The following is a 10,293-nucleotide window of genomic DNA, read 5'->3' as shown; positions in this document are numbered from 1 at the left end:
TTTCACTGAAAAAAATAGAAAAATGTAGATGATGTGATTATTGTTGGGGCTTGTACCAAACAATCATGCACACATATTACCTTCATCGAAAAATTGCATGCAAATTACTTGCAAATATTGAAATTTCAATAATATTAATTGTTAAGCCCTAGTGCAGACAAAAGTTTAAGCAATCGTTCCACCTCAGTTATAATATTTGTTTGCACAGAAAATTAAATGTGTGTCCTACTTTAACCTACTGGAACATTAGAAGTGACAGGCATCTCTAGATTTTGATTATAAAGCTGATGATAATACAAGTGTGGAGAACCATTTTTCTTTTCCTCTTGTGCTGTCAAACGGCTGATATTATCAGCTGTTAAAAACTCCTTAGTGATTCTTCAGCTCTTCCCCTCAGGGACAACAGGCACTACCCCATGTGTTTTGTTCAGTTTGACTTGGTAATAATAATTCACAGCATGTTTAAATAGAAGAAGGTGCATGTGTGCATATTTTACAGAAGAGTATAGGTCACAAAATATTTGCTTGATTACATCTGAGGCCACAGTTGCGACACTCAGGTGGCAAAAAAGTGAACTTTTTGATCTGTAAGCATCAAAAGTAGTGGGAGTGTTACTGGAAAAGCCTGGTGGGAGACTGTCAGTAACTCACTGTTTACCTTCAAACCAACTTCACCTGTATCTGGGTACAAACTCTTTGTTCAAAGACTTTTATGAGCAAGTATCTATAGAGAGTTGTTGCCATTAGATGGCTGATGTTTGTGGTAATTTTAGCACAATATTGGACTGCACCTTTTTCTTTGTTGTCACACGTGTGTAAATGGATTAAGAAGCTATTGTAGGATCATATTATTTTGTTATTTAGCAGATGTACTTTATTTATTTTTTTTTTAGCAGATATATTTCTTCTCTGAAGTTAGGAAATGGTGACAGTGGGAGTGATGATAAAAGTTCTACCTGCTTTGTAATGCTACTGTGAGCATATTCGCATGCTGACGTTAGCACTTAGCTCAAACACCTGTTCTTTTTATGTGCATTTATGTGATGCATCCTGTCATCTATTAGGTTTGGGTTATCATTGTCTCAACCCACTGCCAGTCCCGTTCAGTACAGTGATGTGACTTGACAATATAAAAGGTCTGTTCTATTATTAGTGCAAAATATAGCTTATTTAATAAAAGCAGAAAACAAGGTATAACACAACGATGCAACAAGGGCACAACACAATGCTCCATGTAAACAACCCTATGGCCAAACAACAGTGCGTCAACAGGGCACTCCTGCCCATCACTGCCACCAAGGGCAGACGGTGCTTCTTGTCCACGTTTCACATTAAACTGTATCATTGATACAGCCAACTTCACTAAGACGGGTAAAACGGCAGATTGGCTGTTTCTTCTGCAGGACATGAAATCCTGGGACAGTGTTTATTCCCTGTCAGCTTAATATAACATGGACCGGAGCACATGCTTCTTGTGTAAGGGTCATTGGCAAATAAAGCTTTAAAATTTTTTTTTTTTTTTAAAGTCTTTTTAAAATGGATATCATGCATATTTTTGATATTAGAATAATGTGTTTCAACAAGCCTTATTTGTGTTGCAACATTTCAGAGTTTTAAACTCATTTTTTGACTGTATTTTTAACTTCACCACCTGAAGAATGTGGCAACCAAATTTATATCCTTTCCTTCTATTTATTCTCAGTGAAATTTTTGGGAAGTATACCTGAGTGTGTCTACAGTGGCTAACACATTGTTATTTTGTGGTTGAGGTTTTTGTTAACTATAATTTAAGATTCTTGCATTTCAGTGGCCAGGTATTTAATATTTTTAATATCCAATTTTACATTTAAATATCGAAAAACTTGTATATAGATATACAAATGAATCTATTTAATACAATAGCTATATACCTCATGGTTTTCAACCATCTGTCCACTTTAATCATTTATTGGTTTAAATAAATATTTTACCTGGTCGCACCACCTGACGATTCAGTGGTGTCACCTGACTCTTGCAGCTCATTTCAAATTAAACTGGCTTCTACTTAGACACCTGCTTAACATTAAGCCTTTGCTAGCAAGTTCATACATATAGTTTTCTAATAAAATGAAGAGTTTTATAATAAAATAACATTTTCCTAGTTTTACCTTGGTTGTACCACCTGACATGAAAAGTGTACCAGTCCAACTATGAGCTGAAAGTAGTTATTTTTATCAATATTTGAGAGAGCTCTACAAACCTTTTCACTCATCAATAAAGATCACTTGGGGTCCTCTGGCTGATGGAATATCCTGTTTGATGTTGTAACTATTCACTTCAGAATAAAAGATGCATGTATACAGTTGCACCACCCTGACATTTGACAATACACAAATTCCCTGACAACAGTTTTTGAATTATCTTAACACCTTTAAAACTATTAATATTTGTGAATTAATCACTCAGGACTCTGTCCCCTGCACTTCCGTTACCTGTATTCCGTTTATATGACCACTTACCACACGAACTGGAACTGGCTGCTATCCACTTTCTACTTGCACTATTAATGTCAAATTGCTGCCTTTACTGAATCACCTTTGCACTACAATAACCTAACTTGCACAGAAACTCCTGCTGCTACTCCCAGTTATACGTATCTCGTTTAGTTATTTTTATTTATCTCTTTAGTATTAGGAAACGTCCTATTTATGTAGAATTGAATGTATACTTAGCATTAGGAAATGTCTTGTCTTGTCTTATCTGTCGTGCCTGTGCAGTGTGCACTTTATATGTTTCACTGCGGGAGAGGGAAACGTCCTTTCGATTCCTTTGTATGTCTTAACATGTGAAGAAATTGACAATAAAGCTACTTTGACTTTGACTTTGACTTAGGTTTATTTGAAAGGTCTCAAACATGAAATCATGCCACAGTATTTATTTTGAATTTATTGTTGTTATAATATCATATTTAACACTTTTCTCAGGCTGTTCATTAACTCGGACGGTTGCGCCACCTGAGATTTTGGTGGTTTGAGAGGCCAAAATATAAAATATATACATTATTATAATGTACTGAAAACATGGTCAAACTACAGCAGTTTTATAGAATGAAATGATGCATGTCATGAATTAATTGAAATTATTTTAAAGGACAGTAATACACTCAGACACAAAAATATGCAGGTCGTGTCAATGTCTGTTCCCCAGTCCTTTCAACTGATCTCATGTTCAATCTAGTAAATATACAATAGATACCAATAATCATGAAAATGCTTTAGACTCTTCAAATGGCTCCAAAACATAAAGATATCGCTAAAACTATTTTCTTCCTCTTCTTTTTTGGACTAAGTTCTGTCTGAATATTTGCCGGTGAGAATCCAGCAGTCTAATGTTTGAGAGGAGACCAGCACAGTCACTTTAAGTGGAAATGTTGTAGACACGTTTAGCTGCTTGCAGCCTATTTAATGACCAAACTTACATTTGTTGATGTTGTTGTGTTTGATAAAGTCACGCACAGCGATGTCAAACTGCAATGAGATCTATTGTCAAATAAAATCAACTTCCATTGATTTTAACTGCTCCTTATGGGCTGTGGCCAAATTAATGTTACGTTAACGTTGTTGTAGTAAACTGCTGCCAATGCCGAACAGCAAAAAAAAGAAAAAAGAGTCAGAGATAAAAGGTGAAATAAATGAGCTAATTAGCTACATAGCTAACGTTACCTATAGAGCACGAGCTTCATTCACTGGCGACCAAACCGTTAAATCACGTTCACAACACAGAATCACAGCGTCACAGACATTTAGATGAATGTTACCGTTTGTATAAACTAACCAATACTTAGGTACGTTACGTTAAGTAACGATAACTTTCAGTAACGTCACAAACTTCACCTGGAGCTCGGCGGTTGTCATACACGGATGTTTTATAAGAGAAACGGACTAACCGCAAAATGAAGTGAGCCAGGGCGGAATCACACTACAAACGTTTTTTCATCCACGTTTGAAATTTGGAGAAAATAATAAAAACTTCAAAGTGATTCTCACGTTACAACCACTTCCTGTTTGTCTCCTGGCGGCGGCCGCTGAGGATCCTGCTGCTGCCCCCTACTGCGCTGGAGCGGCACCGACTGATTCTCCACATACCCATCAACGTTTCACAGCAAAAATCATTCAGAGAATAAGAGAAAATGCACAGTGACAAATACTCAGAGTGTTGATGTGTCGGGAGAAAGCAGGTCAGGAAACAGCAGCAGCAGGAATTATGCAGAGTGGAGATTCACTCCTGGAGAATCAGCAACAATCTGAGAGAAATGACTGCAGCGCAAATGAAACTAAACAACTGAGTGTGTTTCATATTTTTATAAAGTCTGGGAGGAACGAAAGAACACAGCCCTTCATTTGTTTCTCTCATCGTCTCACTGAGTTTGACCCGTTCAGCATCACAGACACACAGACTGGATAATAGATGTGTTTTCTGCAGCTTCTGGACTTGCCTTGAACCTGAAGAAATGTGAGCTTTTTCCTTAAAAACTGCGATGATTCCATGATTTATAATGTACCTGTTAAAAACAAGATCACCTCCCGTGGGATGAACCACCGTGAAACAGATGTTGTGAAAGTTGTGTCAACAGAGGTGACAGTGAATGCGGCGGAGCTCTGTCGCGGTTAGAAACAACTGTTAGTAAGTTCATTTTTACTCACAAATTTAACATTTGCTTTCGACAGAACATCGTTTAAACTGCTCAGATACCAATTACTGAGCGAAGCCTTAAGTGTTGTTAGCATGTTTTGGGCTGTTTAGCAGCAGCAGCCGTATTAAAATTAAGCTAGCCGTTAGCTAAATGAACGCTAGCATCAAGCTAAAATTAAATTCCTGTGGTTGTGTCGTTCACTCTTGTGCAGGAAAAATACTTGAGAGAAGTTTGTTACTTGCCAGCTTTTTATTTATTTATTTCATCGCTTATTTATTTATTGAATGATATAATATGAACCAACGCAACATGCAACAGCGGTTATGCCATAGGCTAATTTGCAATGTTTGTCCTTTTGCGGCCTGAAAAAGACAAAACTTCTAATAAAAATACTTCACCCGGGTCTGTGTCTCAAATAACTACACGACAAAAGTCAGCATTTAAAAAATGTGTGTTTGAAGCTCCTGAAGGGTTTTATTGAGACTCACCTGAAATTTGACACAGGTGTGTGTGTGGATAACACGATGTCTGCTCGACTCTAACCTGATACTTGCTATTTGTTTTAAGTTGTGAGACTCATCGTAATTATTACTTCATGCTTCTTTTTCTTTTCAACAACAAAGTCTTGACAAGGGAGCAAACAGTGTGTCGCCCTTTGCTTCACATTGTGTCAGCACAGAGGTTAATTCCTCTGGATGCAGAGCAGAGGACGGTGATGCACTCAGTCGTCAGTTTTCAGGAAGTAAAAGTCCTGCAATAAATCATCCTTCCTCACAGTCTCAGTGTTCAGTGTGTGGACAGGTGTTCCTGTTATTGCGTCCACCCCCATTTACATCAGTGGGGTAAAGGCTGAACAACAGTAACACCTCTGTGTGTAATGCAATACAGTTCAACAACACAGCTGAATCAAAAGCTGAACATTATCATTCATGAAGGTGGGATTTGTTGCAGGACTGTTGCTTTAGACGGACTTAGCTTGAGCCAGGTGTTCCTAGTGCACTGACACCTGTAAATAATGCCACGTGATGAAGGCGGAGCCAGGCCGGAGTCTGCGCAGTTCCTCCTCCTCTCCACCAGAGGCCGCTGGACCAGCGCCACTTGTTGTTGTCAACTGACCATTGAATCGTAAAAACACAGTTTTCCTCAAACACACAAGGCGGTTACACGCCATTAAGTTCCATTTAAAACACAAATGTACACAAATATAAAGACATGCGCATCACATGTATTTCTAATATGTCTATAAATGAATTTTGTTCCATAAGTAATTCCTGCTTTCTATTGGACGAGGGCACACCACGTGTCCAGGAAGACGAATGAAGCTGCGTTTGCAAAAGACAGTTTATTATAAAAACAACGAACAAAACAGCATCAGCGACACATTTCCTGAAATAAACATTGTTCCCGTTTCTTGTACAGACACAAAAACCTGTAGCTGGGGTCGCGACCCTGAGTGAGACCGACGTTGCGGAGGATGAGGTGGTTCCCTCCGAGCGGACGGAGGCATCGCTTCTCGGCCTTTTGGCTAAGATCAAGTGTAGTATCTGTTCTTATCAGTTTAATATCTGATACGTCCCCTACCCGGGGACCATATATTAAATTGATTTTTGGAGCAGGGAGATGGAATAGGGGCTTGCTCCGTCCACTCCACGCATCGACCTGGTATTGCAGTATCTCCAGGAACGGTGCACCCCCTCTGACTGTCTAATGGAAAACTTACTCAAACAGCAAATAGTAGAGTCATGTGAATAATTGCAATTGAATTAGGAAATAGAACAGAATTAATCAAAACAGAAGCCACAATACTGACAGATCACAAATCAATTCAGTCCCATCTTGGATCTGACAGGCAGAGGGTGAACAGAGATTATTGGAAATTCAACAAAACGCTGCTGCAAAATAAGGAATTTGTAAAGGAAAGACAAAAAATCATTGACAGATGCTGGAGACAAGCAAATTTGCGAAAGAATTTTGGATTAAACTGGGAATTAAAGGTAGCTGTAAGATGAAGTAGAAAAATCAGCAGCTATAATAAAGAAAAGGAACTTCAACTTGTCGCCCAAATGATTCCACTGTCTGAGAAAACGGACCCGACCAGCGCCGAAGTAGAACAACTGGCTTATTTACAAACTGAATTAGACAAATGTTATGAGGGAGAAGCTGGAGGGGCCTTCATCAGATCCAGGAGGAAACGGCCTGAACGGGGAAAATGCACCAATATTTCTTTAATCTAGAAAAAGGGAATTATGAAATACCTTCTCTCTGCAAACTTTAAATGAATGATACTGTGTGAAAAAAACTAATTTGACAATATGTTGCAGGTTTTTCTGAAAAGCTGTATCTGGCTGACCTGTCGAATGAGGATAAAATGTCACTATTCCTTCAGACCATACAACCAAATATCAGAAGAATAGATGATGAGCTCCAAGTAATATGTGATCAGAAAATAACTATGACAGAGGTGCAAGATTGTATTGATTCTCTGAAGGATAACAAAGCTGCAGGGGATGATGGGAAAACAGGGGAATTTGATAAATGCTTTAAACAAGCAATCGCTCCGTTTTTAGTTGGTCTATTTGAAGAGGCTCGAGATAAAGAAGAACTGCCCCACACTTTAAGACAGGGACGGATAAAACTAATTCCAAAACCAAAAAAAGATAAATTAAACATTGAAAACTGGAGACTGATTAGTTTATTGAATAATGATGCAAAGCTGTTTGTCTTTATCTTTGCTAAAAGATTAAAAATAGGATTAGATGATATTATAGATGAGGAGCAATCTGGGTTTATGCCAGGGAGAAATATTGTAAATAATATTCGTCTGATTTAGACATGATAGACTATAATGAATTCATACCTGATGAAAGTTTCATTCTATTTGTGGACTTCTATAAAGCATTTGATACAGTCAATCACCAGCTTATGTTTAAAGTTATTCAATGTTTTGGTCTTGGAAATAGGTTTTTGAGGGCAGTTCAAACACTTTATAAAGGAAGTAACAGTTCAGTTAAGGTAACAAATGGCACAACACCCAGATTTAATATCAGTCGTGGAATTAGACAAGGTTGCCCACTAAGTCCTTTCTTGTTTTTGCTGGTCACACAGGTCACGGCAACACGTATTAAAAAAAGCTACTTTCAGGGTATAAGAGTCTTAGGTGGAGAATTCAAATTGGCTCAGTTAGCGGATGATACAGCAAAAGGAACTTGTCACAGCTGTGCAATGTATCAGAGAGTTTTCTGAGGTTTCTGGGTTGACAATGAACCTTAATGAATCTGTGCTGATTCCCCTTAAACACTGTGATCTGTCAGAACTGAGTGATATTCCCATCAAACAAACGGTGACATATTTGGGTGTTGTGCTTGACAAAAATGAGAACAGGCGCTCTGAGATAAACTTTGAACCAATAACTCAGCAGATACAAAGGAAACTCAATATGTGGTTAATGAGGGATCTGTCTTTACACGGTCGGACTCTGTTATCTAAAGCTGAGGGAATATCAAGATCTGTATATTTATCACTAGCACTAGAAATGCCTGCAGTAGTCTCTAAGAAATTAGATCAAATCTTATTCAACTTTATCTGGAAGAACAGATGCCATTACTTGAAAAAAGATATCTTGTGTAACTCCAAGAGGGATGGTGGTTTGGATGTGTTAACCTTTGAAATGTTGAATCACTCTTTCAAGATCAACTGGTTCAGTAATTTATGTAGACAGAAGAACAACTTCTGGAACTGCTTTGCCACACATGTATTTAATTCATTAGGTGGTTTACGGTTTGTGATGAAATGTAACTCCCAAATTTTCACAAACAAGCTTTGCTGTCCTGGAAACTGATCTACAAACATAATTTCTCACCAACCAGTTATTATATTTGGAACAATGAAGACATCCAATACAAAAGCCGATCATTGTTTTACAAGGACTGGATGGAGCATAAAGTTTTATTAGTCGACCAACTTAGTAATGGCCATGGCTTCTTACTTTCTGATGGAGAATTTTTGTTAAAATGTCAACTCCCAGTCACACCGAGACAATGTGCTGTGGTTTCTGATGCATTACCTCAGGGTGTGCTTCAGCTTCTTAAAGGGACTGAAAGAATTACTGCTGGTCCAGAAAATCATACTTGTGATATTTTTGTGGGCGGAGTAGACATGACAAAAAGACCCTGCTCCAACAGATTTTTGAGAAGCCTAGAGGTCAAATGAACTGGTCTGCACAATTTGGAGAAATGAACTGGAATAAAGCATGGCTGGTTGATGAAAAGTTCTGTCTCAATAACAAGGTGAAAGAAGTCTCGTTTAAAATTTTATATCAAATCTACCCTGCAAAGAAAACCCTTGAAAGATTTAAACTGGACTTTGAATATGCATGTGATTTCTGTGCACTTGAAGCTGAAACCACTTCTCACTTATTTTATCACTGTGCCGACAGTAAAACTTTTTGGAATGATGTTCAACACTTTTTGCAAGAGAAAACAGGAAGAATGATCAGTTTCCAGGGAAAACATATTTTTATTTATTATGATGAGTCAGTTAATCTTGAGTTTGGGGAAATTTCACATCCACAAAAACAAATGGACCAAATCCAAACTGAACATTGTACCTTTAAACATGAACTGCACCGCTATGCTGCCACAGTCAAGGACATTAGAAATAAGAAGGCTGCCAAGGCTGTCTGTACACTTTTCTGTTTAAAAAAAAAAAGGTCTTGTCCTGATTGATGCGCCAAGACACCAGCAGAGCATTCTGGGATTTGTAGTTATCGTGTCGTACTGCACTCTGCTCACAAGGCGTTTGCCCCAGAGCATGGCAGTAGTATTAGCGATACATGCGCTGTATAACACCAGCTCTAGTAGACATTTGGTACTGTCTCCTGGGCCAAATATAATTACACTGCGGGCCAAATTTGGCCCGCGGGCCAGAGTTTGACACCTATGCCTTAGAGTGTCTTTTGGTTCAACCAGATGCTGAACAACATTTTAGGCGAGCAAAAAGTTAAAACTAATTTTCACGACCTGAAAACACAATGGAAGGTCTGTGTAACTGTATGTGGAAAACTCCAGGACGAAAACACTTCACCCAAGAAACAAGTTCACAGCTAATTCAACATCGTTGGTTCTGTGAGAAGGGACTGCTCTTGATTGACAAGCGACGTGTCAATCATACGTTAGCCACGCCCCAATGCATACCCTACTTTATCGTCTATTTTAAATTAAATGGGACTGTAATTTTAAAAATGAACATCATGTTGTATTGAAGAAGACTTGAAACTAGCGATCGAGACCATAAACTCGTTATGAAAACGTTTACTAGGGTCATAAACCAAGTGAGAAGTAGGGTCATTTCCTCATAGGCTTCCATACAATCGGACTTCTTTTTGCAGCCAGTGGAGTCGCCCCCTGATGGTCAGTAGACAGAACGCAGGTTTAAGGCGCTTCCGCATTGGCTTCACTTTTTTTTTTTTTTTTTTTTATACACAGTCTATGGTTCCAGCTAAACATTATGAGAATCCATTTCCTGCAAGGTTGGATGGTGGGTCCAGGTGGGCGGAGCCTTGGGCATGACTGAGAGTGGTAACTGTTCTGTTGTGACATCACAAAGTTACAGAAGTCCTGATG

At 38.5% G+C, this 10,293-nt stretch overlaps 1 non-coding gene across 1 annotated transcript; it reads left to right on the top strand.

The window, feature by feature from the left end:
* Positions 1-6,177: 6,177 nt before the first annotated feature.
* On the top strand, positions 6,178-6,368 carry LOC139614630 (U2 spliceosomal RNA). Its single transcript, XR_011687105.1, has one exon. It is a non-coding gene; the product is annotated as a U2 spliceosomal RNA (small nuclear RNA).
* Positions 6,369-10,293: the final 3,925 nt, after the last annotated feature.

Source organism: Trachinotus anak, unplaced genomic scaffold (assembly GCF_046630095.1).
Source record: "Trachinotus anak isolate AG129_WGS33_773 ecotype Australia unplaced genomic scaffold, CSIRO_AGI_Tana_v1 ptg000034l, whole genome shotgun sequence".
Lineage (NCBI taxonomy): Eukaryota > Metazoa > Chordata > Actinopteri > Carangiformes > Carangidae > Trachinotus > Trachinotus anak.
Note: the sequence above shows the minus strand (reverse complement) of the source record. Positions and strands in the feature narration are given on the sequence as shown.